At 40.2% G+C, this 19,770-nt stretch overlaps 1 long non-coding RNA gene across 10 annotated transcripts in view; it reads left to right on the forward strand.

The window, feature by feature from the left end:
- Positions 1 to 19,770, forward strand: part of LOC106834085 (uncharacterized) — a 189,745-nt gene that overhangs the window by 21,387 nt on the left and 148,588 nt on the right. Inside the window, exon 2 of one of the 10 annotated variants that reach the window (XR_011501896.1) lies at positions 3,420 to 3,499. The exons of the other annotated variants lie outside the window; for them this stretch is intronic. This is a non-coding gene — a long non-coding RNA (uncharacterized lncRNA). The remainder of the gene's footprint in view (positions 1 to 3,419; positions 3,500 to 19,770) is intronic. 10 annotated transcript variants of the gene reach the window in all.

Consider the following 19,770-nt stretch of genomic DNA (forward strand, 5'->3'; position numbering starts at 1 on the left):
GATAACAGTGATTCTCAAACTCTTTCTTTCCTGCCATACTTAACGAATGATTGCTTAAACATACTTAAAATATTCCTATAAGCATTTCCTAGCACATTGACTCTATTCTACCAACTTCATTGAAATGCAAGTACAATCCTTTACAGATTTGAACATCTCAATAGATTACCTGCAAATGAATGTCAAGACGTTAGCTCATTGCTAGTTAAATGGTTATAGTAGTGCTGATCAGGCACATTTCTTTTCTCCTTTTTCATTTAGTATTGTTGATAAGCATTTGCTGTGTAATTATGAGTTTTAGAAATTATTATGAAAATCTCTCAAGTATACACACACACAAAAAAGGGCACGATAATGAACCCTATGGACCCCTCACCTGGATGAAACAATTATCCACATTTTGTCACACTTGCTTCATCTTTCTTCTCTCTTTGATGGAAGCATTTTAAAGAAATCCCAGGCATTGTGACATTTTGGTATTTCACCCCTAAACATTTCAGCATGGGTCTCTAAAATAAGTAATTTTTCACGTAACCACAACAACTTTATCACAATTAACAAAATTACACCTAACTGAGGCCATATTCACGTTTCCCCAAAAGACTCGGGCCGGACGTTCTAAATTGGTTTGTTTGGTTCAGAATCCAGCAAGATCCACACATTGCATATGGTTGTGTGTCTCTTAAATCTTTTTAACCTAAAATCATGTCATCCAACCTGGTAAACACCGGCCGCGAGTGACTTTTTGAATTGAAATTAATTGAAATTAAATGAGATTAAGAAGTTCAGATCATAAGTCACACTAGCCACATTTCAAGTGCTCTGTAGTCATGCATGTGTAGTGATTAGCATATTGGATAGTGCAGATACAGAACATTTCCATCATTGCAGAAAGTTCTATCGGACAACAGACTCTAGAAGATTACCTTCTCCCCCACTTACCCCCAGATTGCTGAATTATTAAAGACACTAGGTCAATTGTCTGTAATTCTGGATTACTTACTTACTTATGGACTGTTTAACTTGTTCTTCTCAACCTGGTATTTTCTGTAAATTGGAAGTTTTATCTAAAAGTTTGAGTAGATTCAAGTTCAAATATTTTATTTTTATTTTTTTGACAGGAACACTTCATAGGTGCTACTGTGCTAATCATGATTTTTATGATCACTCGTTTTCACTGAGTGTATACACAATAATATAATACTTGTTGTATTTTATTATTGGATATTTAGTTTGTTTCCTTTTTTTTTAACTTTATATATAGTATTGTCCCAAATATTTCTGTGAATAGAGATTTTTCTATATTTTCTATATTTAATTTCTATATCCTGAGGTATTTCTTTAGGATAAATGACCAAAAAAAGAAATTTTATGTTAAAGCTGATAGTAGTTTTATGGCTCTTGATACATATTTTTAGTTACTTTTTGAAAAGCTTGTACTAACTGATGCTGTCCCCAGTAATACATGGGTGCTAGCTTTACCACATCTTCTCCAGCATTGAGTATTCTCATGGAAATGGTCACAGTTTTTTTCATTTTAATAGTGCCTTACAATTTGAATCCATTTTCCTCTAGGCCTTTCTTACTGCCTCCTGTCTTGGGCAGGCTCACCCCAGTGAGGCCCTTCTTCCCACAGTGTACAGTTTCCAACGTCTTAGGCTTGGAGGCAGGATGCACCAGGCGGCTTTGCCCTGGGCCCTTCCTGCCCAGATCCTTTGGGCTAATTATCCCCTTTCTCTCTTTATGATTCATTCTGAGCAGGCTTAGTGGTTAATCTTCCATTTCCAGTTTTATACTCTGTTCCTCCCCCTTGCCTAGATTTGAAACATCCTTTCCTTCAACAATTCAAATGTCTTGACTATTCATTTTCCCCTTTAGTTGTCAATTCTATTCCCTTGTCAGCAACAATTTTTATTCTTACTGGCTTAGTCAGGCTGTCTGCCCTGGCTTTCTTTATAAGTGTTTTTGTGTAGAATTTTTGCCTCCTAGGAAGCCCACTGTAGCATAACGTAATTAAGTGACAATATATGAGGTGCCAGGGCTTTACAAGCAGTTAATGACTGGTCTGAAAATTTATAAGCAAGAGGTGAAATCAAAGAGAGCCAAACACTCAAGTTCTATATAAATTAAAAAAAAAAAACACATTAATGTGGTTCAAATTGTTGTTTAACAGATGTTTGAAAAGAAGTACATGAAAACATGCATATTAAGAAATCTTGAAATGCAGTTGCATATTCACTAACACACCTCCGTCTGTGCCTTGTGTTTCCTTTTCCAGTCTCCCCCATTTGTGTGCCTCCCATAACTTTCTTCAGCAATTCTTTTCCAGCCTACTGACCTCTGACCCCACTTTGATTCTTCATTGCTCCCTCTTACATTTTCAGTAAAAATAAAACGAATGTGACTGAGGTCAGAATCTGACTCTTTATCCAAAGCTACACATGCAAGATGCTAACTAGTCCAGAAAATGTGTATCATGGGAAAGTTAAAATTACAGTGAGGAACTTAACTTTGGAATTTCCTGCCTGATCTGTCTCTTAAGTTAATGTTTTAATCTGGTGTCCTTCTTTGGCTTTACATGAAAAGTTGGAGCTGGGGTGGAAAAGAACAAATCAACAAACAAAAAACATACCTACATGGAACTTATTATGGCTGCGATGAATTAAGACCACACAACAGCGTGTAGCTCTCAGGTGGTTGTCCTGAGTATTTACAAAATCTTAGAACATCGACCAGACTATATGACCAGATAGTTAGAAGGATTGCACTGCATATGTACAGAGTGGTTTTTGGATTCCTGATAGCTGTATCATAGCTTCAAATCTTATTTTCCATTTTCTCTGGAGCTCAGAAATAGGCATGTAGAAAGTGCTACTTTTTAAAAAATGTTCAGCCAAATTGGTACTCTATACACAGAACTCTCTGAAATGAATTTCCAATCCAAGAAACTTATCCCCACTCATCCCAAATAAATTTAAAGTGTTTGATCATCTCATACCAGGGTGGAAAAAGAGTTTATGGATTATATAATGAACTGTTTCCTTCTAAAGGCATCATCTGGCAGAAATTTATTAATTATAAATATGTAATAGGTGAAAATCCAATCAGGGTTATCAGAAGATGTGCAATTCACCTAGACTGTTTTAGCATTCAGCCTGTTCTATTTTTGGTGTTGGAATTTTAGAGCAATCAACTCAGAAATGAAACTAAGATTTTGAGAACTTGTCATGTTTTCTTTTAGGAGGTTATGAGAGCCAAGTCTTGGACTGCTGGGTGAGGGAATGGGGTCTGTGGCTTTCGAACTCGTAACTGTGTTTAGTATTTAGTCCTGTTATTGGCTTAACTTTCAGGGCTTTTATTGCTATAGGGCCATTTTCAAAATGATGTTCCAGCAGGCTCCATTTACCTTTCCTTTCCAGAAACTTTTAAGGAAAAAGGATCTATTGTGAAGTACCAGTAAGCCTGAGTCCTGAGGCAGATGTGGATCATTCTGGTTCAGGTTTGTGGATGTTTCTGGCTCTGGGGAATTTGTTCATAGTGACTAACTTTACCAGGAATTTACTGAAAAATCAAAAATCCCACTTCTCTAATGTATGTAGAGACACATCTGACCCTGGGTCAAGGTCTTGCCTCATCTTAGGTAGGTTAGGATTGAGTTAGAGCCAAAATGTTTGGTGGTCTTTCGGGGGAATTTCTATTAATCTATAACATCCTAAAGGTTATTCTTCTCACCATGGATATTATATAGAAAGAAGTGAAAAATCCTCTAGAAGCAGAAGCATCTTTTAGTTAGTGTTAACGTTGTTGACACTTTCTTACTATGAATTAGTCTATTTTTTTTCACATATTGAGTCATGAAAAATTCCCTCCTATTAAAACATTGCCTCATCAGTAACACGTGGACAATTGAGCAGCGACACTGCCCCAATGAGAGTGGACTGGACAGGTCAAGGGCAGGGAGTCAATGGGGCAGTGTGGTCAGGGCAACAACCAGGGCAGAAGGCTGCAGAGCCACCAGTGTCATAGTGCCAGCTCTTTGGGAAGTCTCAAAGACTCAGATGTGGTGGGCTCAAATTTTACCACTTGAAAGTACAACTATTGATCCAGAAGAGTTAGGGGGTAATTGTTTGTTTATTTAATTAATTAATTTATTCGGCCTTTTTCCACCTCCAGTTTTATCGAGGTATAATTGACAAATAACATTGTAAGATATTTAAAGTGTACAACGTGAGGATTCAATGTACATACACATTGTGAAAAGATTCCCCCCACCAAGTTAGTTAACATATCCATCACCTCACCTCTTTTTGGTAAGAACATTTAAGTTCTACTCTCTTAGCAAATCTCAATTATATGACACAGTGTTATCAACTATAGTTACCATGTAATACATTAGATTCTTAGATCTTATTCATCTTATAACTGAAAGTTTGTGCCCTTTTACCAACCTCTCCCTTTTCCCCCACCTCTAGTCTCTGGAAACTACTTTTCTACTCTCTTTTTCTATGAGGTTTTTTTTGGTTGTTGTTGTTAGATTCCACATATAAGTGATACCATACAATATTTGTCTTTCTCTGTCTGGCTTATTTCATTTAACATAATGCCCTCCAGATTCCTCCATGTTGTCAAAAATGACAGGATTTCTTTCTTTTTAAAGACTGAATAATATTCCATTGTGTATCTGTGCTACATTTTCTCAGTCCATTCGCCTGTTGGTGGACACTAAGGTTGTTTTCATACCTTGGCTGTTGTGAACAATGCTGCAGTGAACACAGGAGTACAGATACCTCTTCCAGATAATGCTTTCGTTTCCTTTCGATGTATACCCAGAAGTGGGATTGCTGGGTCATATAGCAGCTCTATTTTTAATTTCTTGAGGAACTTTCGTAATGTTTTCCATAGTGGCTGCACCAGTTTACATTCCCACCGACAATGTACAAGGGTTCCCTTTTCTCAGCATTCTCACCAGCATCTGCTATGTCTTGTCTTAGTGAGTAATTGTTAAACAGGTCCTTCCTGGGACCCATAAGCTGGAGCACCTAGAGGGTATTTGAATTCCATATCTTGGGTGTGGATTTCTTAGCCTCAAACTCAGGCATACAAAAAGTAAAAAAGAAAAAAAAGGAAGGAAAGAAGGAAAAAAAGAAAGAAGGAAGGAAGGGAAAGAAAGGAGTAATATTAATTTTCTGTAACTCAACCTGGACTCCTGTGGGCCTTTATTCTGAATGGCAGATCTGGTTTATTTCTGGTAAACTGTCAGTTCAGTAATATTCAAGCATTCCAGGGGTGAGCACAGTTCAGGTTCCTCCTCTCTGTCTTTGTTCTTGTGTTGACTACTGGGAGTGGGGGAAGGGCTTACCGCTGTACCATGAAACCAGCGGGGAGCAGACTTCCAGTCCACGCCTTCCTCTGTTGGCACCTGCTGACTCTAACATGCTTCTTTCTATTGTTGTCCATGACCCTCCTGCCATGATGCCCAGTCATAATTGCTCATCAGTGAGTTTGTTTCCCCCTTTTCTGTTCCACTAGACTCCTCAGGGTACCCTGCTCTTTCTCAGACACTCATCGCTGGTGGCACACAGACTTTAGGATGCTCTTGGAGTAGATGCCTCTACTCCCATCCTCCCACTCCGCCTAGACGGGGCCAGCTGCCCTTCTCTATGGTGACTGCTTTGTGCGTGCAGGATTCTTCGTGAAACTTTTTCCCCTAACTTCCCTGGGGAGTTAGGCACCTATTTCCTCTTTCTTTAGACACTCTCAAACTTGTCTGGGTTTTTCATTACCCCTCTTCACCTGAGGACACAGCACAGGGTGGGACGAAGTGATATTTTCTGTCTGAGAGATTCACCAGAGCTGTTCACTCAGTTGCTCAGGCCAAAATCTTCAGATTCACCTCTAATCCTCTCTCACATCCCATATCAATTAAATCAACTGCTCTTGTTGTCTTTATAAACTATGCAATTTTTAAATTATGTCTGTTTCCCTCACTTGAATGTAAACTCCATGAAAGCAATGAACTCTTTTTATTTACTGCTGTATTCCCAGAAGAGTGGGATATGTGAAAAACAAATTGTCTAATGAATGCTTGAACAAATCTCCTATTATTGAACTTATAAGCTGTTTCCTTTTGTTATTATAAACTATATGTATGGACATCTTTTCAGCTATTTCTTAGTACTCAACTTTTCTAAGTGCAAGTTCCTAGAAATAGAATTTCTAGATTGAACTATGTGCATTAAAAAAAATCGATGTATATTGACAAATTTTCCTCCAAAAAGTTGACATCACATTACACTTCTAGTAATAATACATGAAAATGCTAATCTTTCCGACTCCTCAGCAATACTGGGCATGATCCTTCAAAATCTTTACCAAGTTTTTAGTTGAAAAAAATCTAGGGCTGGCCCGGTGGCATAGTGGCTGGGTTCCCACACTCTGCTTCGGTGGCACGGGGTTCGCCGGTTTAGATCCTGGGTACAGACCTGCACACTGCTCGTCAAGCCACACTGTGGCAGGCATCCCACATAGAAGAACTAGAAGGATTTACAACTAGGATATTCAACCATGTACTAGGTCTATGGGGAGAAAAAAAAAGAGGAAGACTGGCAACAGATGTTAGCTCAGGACCAATCTTCCTCAGGAAAAAAAAATCTGACTATTTTAATTTTCTTGTACACATTTTTGATATTCTTAATTCAGAGTAAAATGTCCTGATTTTGTTGTCAGATTTTGGATGGATTGAGATCACACCACTTACTACAGACTATAGGGAAGACTTCATTATTGCATAGTACTTAAAAATAAAATAAAAATAAAACGATTACTCCTCTCAAAATAGAACTTCATCACATCAGCTCTGGAGACTGCCTCCAAATGGCCCCATACTTGTGTGCATTTATTGGTTTTGGAAAAGATTTTATAGAGGTGTCTGAGTTTTACTCACTCAATTCTTCGTGCTTTTTTTTTAAATACCAATTAATGACAAAGATATACGTGTTTTGCTTAAGAAAACGCCATATATGAGAATCTAAATGGTTAAATTTTGGGGAAAGGGAATGCTTATTTTATTAAGAACTCCTGCACATAGTAACATGCCTCTTAAGGGAAAAAATAAGTTTACAAACAATGTTTTAGCTGTAATGGGTATAATGGGATGAACCTGGCCTTTGTGCTGTGTGTGGGAGTTTCCCTCCCAGGATACTGAAAACAGAATGGGACAGAAGCATTCCAAGCCACCCACCTGTGTCTGGCTCAGCAGATTTATGTACTTTTGGCTAATAAATTTGTCCATATAAACCAATGGACCCTTTCCATTCTCTGTGCCTCGTGGATCCTGAAGAAATGACCTCTGTCTCTAGCTCTCTGAGCCCTGAAACCTTTGAAGAAAACATTAATTTACCAGTTTCCTCTTTGTGCTTTACTCTTCTGTCAGAGAAGTGTGGAAAGTAGGAAGTTCAGCTAGAAGAGTATGTGTGTATGTATGTGTTTGTAAGCTCTAGGTTGGAGATGCTGAAGGTTTCAAGCAAAAAATACAGCACTTCAGTCATATATGGATTATGTGGCTTCTATTATTTAGAACACTGGAAATACCTAAAAATTGTCATCTTGTTTGCCTACGAGCATCCACACAGTTTCCTGGTTATATTTGACCAAGGAAGATTTCAGCATTAGACTAATTTGCACCAGCATCTGTTCATATATTGTCAAATGAATAGTTCTTGAAAGAAAGAACAGTCATGTAGCTCTCATTTGCCTTTTTTGGCTTGTACGTGGATTTTCGTAGACTGCAATGGAAATACTGTGAACAAGGATTATCTCTTCAGGCTTAGGTGTAAACACTAGAGCTTACTGTAATAACTTGGATCATGCACCATCCTAGGAACTAGGGTTATTTCCTCAAGACACTTGAGTGGATGGATCAGTTGCCAAGCAACTTGCATTCTTATGGGGCCAAGCTGAGGAACAAAAAGGCACCAGGTGGTAAGACAGAGAAGGAAAATGACAAAGACACATGGAAAAATAAAGCCTCCATCTGGGAGCTATAGTGCATAACCGTTTAGAAATTTGGAATATGTTCCTCCTTAATAATTCATTTCAACAGCTGTCGATCAATGGTTATCTCTTCTATGTCTATGAATATCTCTCCACTCATCCATCCATTCATCCAGCCTGGAAGACTGATTCTGAGATTAGAAACTACAAGTAGTAGGCCAGAACTGTCCATCTTATATTAACTGCTTTGCCAATAATTATTGTTCACTAATTTATTATCTATTCGCATAATTTCCTCTGTTCCTTTTCCCTCCCTCTGTGTCTTACACATTTTCCCTCTTCATCTCCTCATCACCTGCTTTCTCTTTCTGTTTCTCTCAGGACTCATTTGATAGATGGGACTATTGCTTCCTTGCTAGTTGGTGCTTAGATGCTCAACTTAGGTGGAGATATAGATTCCTGTAGAACATTGTCAGAGCAGGCCTCATGTCCCCACACTCTACGAGACCTTTCTCCTCGACACCTATGTGCTGAAACTTAATATCCTGATGTTCAAGAGGAAAACAATGGTGACAGTCTGAAATGTCAGAGGTTATGATATATAATCACACATGAAATCGACTTCGTATATTTTAAAACATAAATCCGTTCTATTTGTTCAAATACACTATAAAAATAATCTTTTTCTCACTATAGAAACTAAAACTAGAGAAAAATGATGAGATCCTTCTTTTTGAGAGATCTTCCAGCATTACATCAGCTTGCACTCTTCAGGCTTTGGGCTTTTTAATAGGCTGCCCCAGGACCACGTCAGAACAGGAATCCAGTTGTTTTCAAGAATTTCAAGGAAAAAATGTACAGTCTCGTTCCGGACCATGTCTAAAGAAATAAAGAAACTATTATTTAGTGCCTACTATATGTCTGGCATTGTGCTAGTCATTTCTTGATAGATTTTAAAACTTAACCAGCAAAAATCCTTGTGTTGTGGGTATTATTGTCCTCATTTTAAAATATGAAACTAAGGATTGAAGAGGCTAAGCAACTTGTACAAGGCCCCTTAGCTCCCCCAAACCAGCGTGTCTGCCCTCTGTATGTTTAATTGTACTAAGCTACACTACAGAGGCAGTATTTCCTCTTAAGATGCAAGTAAACCAATAAAACAAGTTTAATGGGATGTACAGTGTGGGTGCTTGTTTGGTTGGTAATGGTTCTGAGGGATGTGGTGGGGATGGGGAGTGTGTCAGTAGCTGTTGGAGAAATGGGTGGGGAGAGGTGAATGTTTGCATTATGGGAAGCTTTCCCACTTCGCCTTTGGTCTTGGACCATCCATTCACACTAATGTTAGCTCTCCATATTTAGCTTTTCCTTCACCAGCTTTTTGTCCCTTTTAATTGTTTCTAGTTTTATCACCCTTCGGCTCTTGTCTGCCATTTAACTACTGTAGTGGATATAGTTGATGCTTCACCAGGACCCTTGGGACCCCGTTTACCTTTGTTTGCGTACCCTTCTCCCTGAGCTTCATGTGCTTCTGCTGCTGACAAGCCATACCTGCACTTCTCTTCAGAAGACTGTCTGTCACTGGGGCCTCCACGTCAAGAAAGCCAGAAGTGCCTAGAAGTTTACATTGATTCTCTTCCTTGTGTCTTGGTGGCACTTAAGCAATGACTGACTGATGTAGGAATATGAAAAACCAATTCCCTTGCCTCCCATCTGGATAACTTACTCTTGGTTATAATTTTCAACTTGGAAGCTCATCTGTCAGATTCGTTCAAGGCTGGAACTTTTCCTGAAATTACACTCTTCCTCCACTTCTCCCCCTACTCCGTTCTTCTCCCAGTCCCTTTGCAGTTCTGTCTGAGAGAACTTTCCTAATAGATCATTTGCACAGGAGTTTTTGTCTCAGATTCTGGGGAACACTCAGATTTTAAAGGGCTGATGGGTAGAGGATCTGAGATGATACTGTTACTTGGGAACCCAAAACACTCTCCTGGCTTCTCTGTTAGAGTGAGGGAGAATGCAGGTCAGGTGATAAATGAAGTTCTGGCCTAGGCCCGTCTCAAATTGGGTCCAGTGGATCTCTGGACCCATCTGGTAGTCATTTTCCAATTTCCTGACTGAATAATCAGGGTGGACATATTTAGCATCTGGTAAAATACTCACATTGGTTCCCTAACCTATGGAGTAAGAGCTATTTTAATAGAAAAGACCAAGTAGAAGTCACCCCGGGTCAAGACAGTAAATCAAAAATAATTCTGTCCCTCAATCCCTGTGTGAATGGCAGAGATTAGCACCATCCTCAAAGACTTAAAACCAACATAGATGGTCAACCTATTTATATTTCCATTTATACATCATTCTACTTCCTGCAGAAATCAGATGAATCCCAGCAGGTGACAGTGGACTACCAGAAACTTAACCAAGTGGTAGCCTCAATACAGCTGCTGTGCTGCATGTGATATCTTTACTAGAACAGATTTACACTGCTTCTCATTGGTAATATATGGTTATTGAGTTGGCAAATGTGTTCTTTTCAATACCTGTTTGAACAAGGATCAGAAGCAGTTCACCAGGATGGAAAACAGTACATTCACAGACTTTCTCTAGGCCTAAATTAACTCTTCTGCTTTCTGTCATAATATAGTTTGAAGGGACATTGATCATCTAGACATTTTGCAGAACGTCAATTTGATTCATTATATTGGTGGCAGCATGTTAATCATACATGAACAGGAAATGACAAGTGCTTTGGAAGCCCTGGTAAGACACACATACTATAGAGATTGAGAGAAAGTACAAAGATTTAGGAGTCTGCCATATCAGTAAAGCTGTTAGGGCTCCAATAGTCCGGGGCATGCTAGGATTTCACTTCACAGCAAAAGAAGTGCAGAAATGGGTCCATGTTCATGGAATTCACTGGTCTACCATGTTCCCCAGCATCCTGTAGCCGCTGGTTTGATAGAATGGTGAAAAGACGTTTTGAAGACTTGGTTACAGCCCCAGCTAGGTGGCAGTACCTTTTAGTGCTGGAGCGAGGTTCTCCAGAAGACCGTATATGCTCTCAATCAGTGTCCAGTATATGGTGCTGTTTCTCCAATAGCCAGGATTCTTGGGTTCAGGAATCAAGGAGTGGAAACAGAGTGGCATCACTTACTATTACTCCTAGTGACCTACTATCAAACTTTTTGCGTCCTGTTTCTGCAACTTCATGTTCTGCTGGCCTAGAGTTCTTAGTTCCAGAGGGAGGTATACTGCCACCAGGAGACACAAAACTGATTCCATTGAACTGTAAGACTGCTGCCCAGCCTCTTTGGGTTCTTGATGTCTCTGAATCAGTACGTAGAGCGAGCTACTGTGTTGGCTGGGGTGACTGATTCCAATTACTAAGGGGAAATTGGACTTCTACTTCAGAATGGAGGTAAAGAAGAGTATGTCTGGGATACAGGAGATCCCTTAGGGCCTCTCTTAGTATTAGCATGCCCTGTGATTGACGTCAATGGAAAACTACAACAACCCAATCCAGGCAGGGCTACTAATAGGCCAGACCCTTCAGGAATGAAGGTTTGGGTCACCCCACAATGTCAGGAACCACTACCAGCTGGAGTGCTTCCTGAAGGCAATGGGAATACAGAATGGATAGTGGAAGAAGGTAGTTATAAATACCAGCTACAACCTTTGTTTTCTTTCCTCTTTTATTCCTTTATTGTGTAATATAAAGTGTATTGGTTTTATATTATAGTATTTAGGTATGGTTAATTTTACATCACAGTATTTAAGTTATAGGATATCAAGGGAAGAGTAAACATCACTCGAGGACTTTACCTCCTCTTCTGGGGAAGGGGTGAGTAGGTTTTTGGTTGTATGCAGGAGAGTTTTGCACCTTAGGCATAATTATGTGCTTGTTATTGTCTTTATTTGGAGATTAAGTATGGGTTTAAGGAGGTCTATATGGGTACTAAGTTGACAAAGGGTAGACTTGTGATGGTTAATTTTGTGTGTCAATTTAGCTGGCCACAGTGTTCCCAGAGTAAAGATTATTTCTGGGTGTGTCTGTGAGAGTATTTCCAGAAGGGATCAACATTTGAATCAGTGGACTCAGTAAAGTAGATTGCACTCTCCACCATGCGTGAATGTCATCCAGTCCTTTGAGGGCCTGAGTAGAACAAAAGCTGGAAGAATGAGGAATTTGTTTGTTTGTTTCCTGCCTCACTTGCTTGAGCTGGGACGTCTCACCTCATCTCCAGCCCTCAGACTGGCATTTATACCATCAGCTCCCCTGGTTCCAGGCCTTCAGACTAGGACCAAATTACACCACTGGCTCTCTAGCTTGCGGACAGCAGATTACAGGACTTCCTAGCCCCCATAATCATGTGAGCCAACTCTTCACAATAAGTATCCTTTCCATAATAAGTATGTATTTTAGTAAGTATACTTTCAATAAGTATATATATCCTACTATTTCTGTTTCTCTGGAGAACCCTAATACACTCTCTAAATGAAAGAATAAGTTTTAGCACCTTTAAGTTTCTACCACTTAAAAAATAAGCACAACATTTGTTAGGCCTCTTTGTGTTTTGGAAGCAGCATATACCACACTTGGAAATATTGCCCGGATCCACTTATTAGATAATACGGAAGGCTTCCAATTTTGAGTGAGGCAGAGAAGTAAAGGCTATCAAGTAGGTCTAGGCTATAGTACAAACAGCCCTGCTTCATGGGTCTTTTGATTGAGTAGATCCCATGGTTCTAGAGGAATATGTCATGAAGACGTTACATGCAGTCTCTGGCAAGATCTAATAGGAGAATCACAGTGCAGAACCCAGGTTTCTAGAACAACCATCTGCAACCAGGTACTATACACCATTCACAAAGCAGCTTCTGGTCTACTACTGGCCCTAGTAGAGATTGGCCATATGAGCATGGGACATCAAATGACTACATGACCAGAACTGCCCATCTTGAGTTGGGTGTTTTTAGACCCACTAGTCATAAGGTTGAGTGGACCCAGCAGTGATCCGTCATACAATGGAAGTACTGTATCCAGAATCAGGCACCAGAAGGTCCACAGGGCACGTGTAATTCTGAGAAATATGTGGGTCAAATCCCCATGTCACCTATGCTATGGCAATAATGCTTCTCCCATAGTTTACACCTATAGCTTCATGACTAGCTGATAGAGGAGGAAAAAATCTTGAGCTTGGTTCACAGATAGATCAGCTCAGTATGTTGGTTTAGCAAAGTCCATTTATGGATGGCCCAGAAGGATAATGGTAGAAAGTACTTCTTCCAGTGCTCAGAGCTTTGGGCAGTGTACCTGGTTATCCTCTTTGTGTAGAGGGAGAAGTGGCCCTATGTAAGGACTCACACAAACTTCCGGATGGTAGAGAATGGTTTTCCTGTTTGGTCCGGAGTCTGAAAGCAGCAAGATTGGAAGACTGAGGACAAAGAGGTCAGGTTAGAGGCAGTTGGATGGACTTATGAGAGTGGGCACAAAGTGTTGGGATCTTTCTATTGCGTGTAATGCCCACCAGAGACCATCCAGTGGTGGATCAGGTGGATAGGATGACTCACCCAGTGGATGCTAGCCATTCTTAATCTTTGGCTATCACAGTATCTTGTCTTTGGCTACCAAAGTGTGCCCATGAACTGGGTAGATATGGTGGCGGAGACAAAGGCATATGTTCTTCTAACTACTGCTGCTGAATGTGCAATTTGTCTGCAGCAGAGACTCCTAATATAATACTAACCTTCAAGGACACCAACCAGCCTCTTAATGGCAAGTTATTTATATTGGACACTTTTCATGGAAAAGGTGGTGATTTGTCATGACTAGCATTTACATGTATTTCCAGGTATGAATTTTCTTTCCTGCCTGAAGTTCCTGAACTTCCCTACAATCCAAGGGCTCACAGAGTATCTCATTTATTGACGTGAGTTCTGGTAAAACATTTCTTTGAACCAAGAGACCCATCTTACAGCAAAGGAGGTGTAGCAATGGATAAATGACCACGGGACCCCATCTTACCACATGTCACATTGTCCATCATCCAGAAGCAGTGGGCAGATAGGGCTCTGGAATGGTCTCTTGTAGGCATACCTAAGGCACCAGCTTGGAAATGACACCCTGTGAGTCTGGACCACTGTCCTTTAGGATGTAGTATATACCTTGTGACAGTTATTTTTATGTGTCAATTTTTCTAGGCCACAGTGTCCAGATATTTGGTCAAACATTATTCTGGATGTTTCTGTGAGGGTATTCTTGTGTGGGTGAGATTAAAATCTAAATTGGTAGGTTTTGAGTAAAGCAGATTGCCTCCCATAATGTGGGTGGGCCTCATCCAATTAGTTGAAGGCCTGAATACAACAAGTCAACTCTTTGAAAAATTTCCAGAGCAATGGACTACTTTAGACCCATTTTGTCTGAATGACCATATCCTTTTTTGGGTCACAGAGCCCTTTAAAAAACTAATAAATGTGCTAGATGTTCTCACTAGTGAATTGTATATATCAACCATACATGGTTTACTTTGCATATAAATTCAGAATGGATACTAAGGGAACTCCCTCATGAGTCTGCCAGATTAAAAACCCTTTTCTGGGGGCCAGCCCCGTGGCTGAGTGGTTAAATTCGCACGCTCCACTCCAGTGGCCCAGGGTTTTACCGGTTCACATCCTGGGCGTGGACACGGCACCTCTCATCAAGCCTTCCTGAGGCGGCATCCCACATAGCACAACCAGAAAGACCTACAACTAGAATATACAACTATGTACTGGGGGGCACTGGGGAGAAGAAGAAATTAAAAAAAAAGACTGGCAATGGATGTTAGCTCAGGTGCCAATCTTTAAAAAAAAAATACAACAAAACTCTTTTCTATATCTTCCTTCAGTAAAAGAAGGTCCCGGTTTTGTCGTGGAAGCCAAAATATCCACAGGAAGTCAACAGATGGAATTAGTTAACAATGTAGCATCAAGCTTTGGACTAAGACATATCTCCCCCCAAATTATCTTATCCAATCTTCCAGAAGACTGAGAGATTTAAAATGTGCCAGAAATATTTTATTTGATTTTTTAAGTAGTCACTAAGAGCCCTAAACAGCATTATGTTTACCATCAATGAAATGCTTCCAGTTTTAGTTTCAGAACTGTTTTCTTATCCAGCAAGTCCCTTCTTAAATGTCGTTCAAGGAAGAAGTTCTTAAGTACCCAGTATCTGAAGATATTCCATAATCTCTATCATAATGTCCTCTTGATTTCCTCTTTAGCATATTTAGTACTAGCAATTGTGTTACTGATTGATTTACTTGTATTTGTTGGCTATCTCCAATAGAATTGAAGCTCCATCAAAGGCAAAGACCTTGTTTACCTTGCGTATGGCTGCATCCCTAGTGTACTGTGTCGTGTCAACCATAAGTTAAAGGAAGAAACATTTGTTAAATGAATGAATAATACATTTGCAGAGTTCATGGTAAGACTCAAGCTTATGTAATTTTCTTGAAAGAGTGCTTATGAAAGATACCTGGGCCATTAATTGTGTTTGTAATAAATTCTTGCTGCTGATGAAGACTGTTGTCATGATGAAGACGAGAACATTAGCTGCCTTTGCAGCTGCCGTGTGGTAAACTGAAGTGGATTGACCAGAAGACGTAAGAAAGGCACGCTGAAGCACAGCTTCAAACAATATCCTTTGGTCTCTGATTGTTGGGAAGACCAGCCACAGATAATCTAGCCTGCTTGCTGGGATCTGAAGGGAGCTGGCAAACCATGAACCAAGTCAGCTTTTGAGGAAACAAAGGCAAAGTCACAGCAACAGGTATTGCAAACTGGGGTCACCGTTGCTAACGAGAGGATGGGCCTGACGTGTATAGAGAACAAAATGTCCAACTCTCTTCTTACAGGCTTTCCAACTAGTCTTTCCGACTAGTCTTGGGGAGTAGTCCTGTCAACCCTACTGACTTCCAAAGAGAAAGACTGTGATGTCACACTTACTCATTTCTAGCTATTTTCTTATACATGTCCAGTTTATCTAGAAAGACATACAGAGACGTTTATTGCAATTAGTATTTATGCCATTTCCTCCATTGTTGTTGTTAATGCTGTCGAGTTGATTCCGACTCCTAGTGCCCCTGTGTACAGCAGAGCGGAACCCTGCTTGGTCTGTTTGCGCCATCCTCTCACCTTCTGGTGCTGTACCCGACAATGCTCCGCTGCTATTCCTAGGGTTTTTGTGGCCAATTTTCTGGGAAGTGGGTGGTCAGGTCTTTTTTCCTAGTCTGTCTTTCCCCTATACTTTCGCGTCTATTTTATGTAAATTGAAAGTCCGTACTACGTCAACAATGTTTTTTTCACATGTATGTTACATGGTAAGTCACAGTTTATTATTTTTTGGATTGTTCATTTTAAGCATTAGGAAACATGCATATTTCTTGCTATTTACAATTTTAAACAGAACAAAATCTCAAATTAAAAAAATTTATGGTGCTGGTCCCGTGGCTGAGTGGTTAAGTTCGCGCACTCCACTTTGACGGCCCAGGGTTTTGCTGGTTTGGATCCTGGGCGTGGACGTGGCACTGCTCATCAGGCCACACTGAGGTGGCATCCCACATAGCATCTACCAGAAGGACCTACAACTAAAATATACAACTACGTACTGGGGAGCTTTGGGGAGAAAAAAAAAAGATTGGCAACAGTTGTTAGCTCAGGTGTCAATCTTTTAAAAAAAACAAAATTTAGACACATGTTTGTAAAGTCCATCCTACACTTTTGTAACCAAATTAGCACCAATACCCTTATGAACACACATACTCAAGGAAAAGAAAAGAAAGGAAGAAACATGGCCTAGAACTTCTTGTTCTGTTTTCCTCTGACTTGATTGTTTTCCTGGCCCACATCTAGAACTGGAAAGTGGTGGCTTGTTGTATCTGAAGCTAAGCTTTTGGCCTTTATTTCCTGCTTCCACCAGAACCAAGATATCCAAAGAATATGCTTGGAAGGACTTGTGTTTTAATGATTTCTAGTTCTGTGTGTCAGTCGCAGAGCCTGGAGGGGTTCGGGCAAACTCTACAAAACAACTTCAATGCGGAGGACCTCAGCCGGTGAGGTCCTGTTGACACATTGCTATTTCACGGAGTAGGTGGCAAGTTCTCAAAATAATTTTGTTTGTGAGATACAAATATTTCTAGGACGTTTTCATAGCCAGCTTCATACAGCAATTAGCCCCAGAGTGGGACTGTGCTAGAAACTACTGAGCCCTGGGCAATGACTGAATTAGATGCGAAGGCGCTCTGGGCTCCTCTCCATCATGTAGTTGAAAACAAAAAGTGGGGATGGAGAGGGTGCTTGTTCTCCCCTTTCTTCGCCCACTGCATTTTCATTTCCCCTTCCTCCACCCAGAGGTCTAATAATGGACTCTAACATTCTCTATTCAACAGAGCTTTACACATCCACGCGGGGTACAAAATTGTAGTAAGAATTTGGGATTTGCTTTTCTTTTGGGTTTAAGATGACTTGCTAGGTCGGGCCGACTTTGTAAAATATTCCTTAAACCACAGGATCATGCAGGCAAATTCCCGCAGGGGAGAGTCGTTGTGTGAGTGCTCCGCTTGCCTGCTTCCTCCCTCTGTCCCATTCAGGTATTAGTTGTTCAGACAGCCGAGCTTCTGCCTGGTTCCCCAGGTCCCTTGCTCTATTTTAATGCGAGCCAGTGATGCAAAGTCCCCAGCTTGGCCTGTCAGAACTTGATAGCTCTGTAAACATTGAAATCTTTGTTGCCATAACACCAGGAAAAATAATATGGGATCCTGCGTATAAATATAGCGGAGGCCTTGGGGAATAGGAGCATTTCTAAATGACTTGAAGCTCTGTCACGGCATAATCTCTTATAAATAAACGTCAGCGTCGTCACTGAATGCAGACTGGATTTTTGCCTGCCTGTGGTGCTCAGCCTTCTAGACAATAGTTATGCTAAGGGATTATCTTTTAACATAGTGCAGTTATCTCCTTTGTTTGTTTTCCTTTTTCATTATTCACATAAGCCAAGGGAAATGAAAAGCATCTTATTTCAGGCAAAAGGGCCTGTGAATGATTAACTCTGGTTCCATGCACTGGGACTTTGCATAGCAACCCCTTGGCTTACAACTAGAAAAAAAGCTCAAGGCAGCAACAGCAGTCCAGGGACTGGAGAGACGAGTGTTCTCAAATGAAGGTGGCGAGGAACAGATTAAGTCTAAGCATTGTGTTTATGAGGGCAGTTCTCTGTAGCTGGCTCATTCAATTTTGCATTGGTTTTATTGCCCTTTTCTTGGTGGAGATTTGCTTTGCTGACCTTCACTTTTACATTTATTCTTGCTTTTGGAGTACACTTGAGGATCCAAGTGAAACTTGGCCACGATTATGACTTAATCTGGTTTATGCCGCCATGTTTTGTGTGTTTTCTCCCTACTACTACCCCAAACTGGGCTAACATTGGCTATATTTTACTTTAAAAAAATGGAATTAACAGTTTCATAATGGCCTCAAGTTTTAATTTTAGCTCAATGAAAATTTTGTTGGTAAATTTTGACACTCTTAGAATTAGATATAGCACAAAGTATTACATGAGAGAAAGAAAAGCAAATGGTGTGATTATATGGTTCCAATTAAAAGGACATGAGTGTGTAAAGGACCCACATTGTACAAATATGAGGAATGAAATCAAGACCAATTCCGTATCTTTTTATGGACATTTGGTGCTTAAACATTTATATAACAAGTTTCATTTTCATGGAAAACAAGACCCGAGTTAAAAGAGCCAGAAGAAAATGAAGTGTAAGCTAAGGACAAAAGAAACACTGGAGAATTTAGCAAAATGCAGTATAGTTAAAATAGAGCCAAAATATTTAGGACACTTAAATTTAGACTGCAAGTCAATCCAGATGTTTATTTATTAATGTTAATAATGTTTCCAGTCTTGTTATAGAATACCAAATCCCAGGGGCTCCTACTTCTGAGTTTAAAGACAAATGCATGGTCTTTATTCTTTTCCAGCTCTGTTTTAATTTTAGGGGTTTTCTATAGCCCTTATTTTCCTGTAAAAGTGTTTGCAAAATCTTGAGCAGCTCCTGATGCCTAGCAGAAAGCCTGAGTGAAACACCGGTCTAGCAAAGCTCTCCCCTTTCTGCATTTCTCTTCTTGCTTCCATGACAATAAAGAAAGGAACTTGGCATAAGAATATAATCTGTTCCTGCCTGTTTCTCGTCTGAAGTCATAAACCTCTGCCATCCCACCCAAGACTAGAATTTCATCTGGCATGAAACAGCTGTCTGCTTACAGGTTTATTCCGGTAGTAACCAAAGACAAAACTATTTTAATTGAAGGCCCTCGGCTGTTCTCCAAACCCTCACAATCTCTGGGTCATCCCCAAGAGGAAACCATTGAAGAAAAGGTACAAGTTGCTTCCTTTCTTATGGTTTTTGACACACTGTATGTTTATGAAGTTGAGAACATTTTGCCCTTCTCATTTCTCTGGATTGGATGCCATGGAGAAAAGGAGGGGTCACAAACTCGGAAGCCCTAGGGCTCAGGCACAGAAGCGAAGTGAGCCAAGGGCAGGCTGCGGCGTATGGGGGAGGCAGTGTCGCATCCAAAGTGGTGGCTGCTGCTCGGCTTCCTCTATAGCTGCCACGTGGGAATGTGGAGCCCAGGTTGCCACTTATTCTGGTTTTTAGGTGAATTCTGCACAGTTTTAAATGTTGGCAGTTAAATTTTTAGAATAAAAGTCAGACGTTGTGAAGATCAATGAGAACA

Source organism: Equus asinus, chromosome 3 (genome assembly GCF_041296235.1).
Source record: "Equus asinus isolate D_3611 breed Donkey chromosome 3, EquAss-T2T_v2, whole genome shotgun sequence".
Lineage (NCBI taxonomy): Eukaryota > Metazoa > Chordata > Mammalia > Perissodactyla > Equidae > Equus > Equus asinus.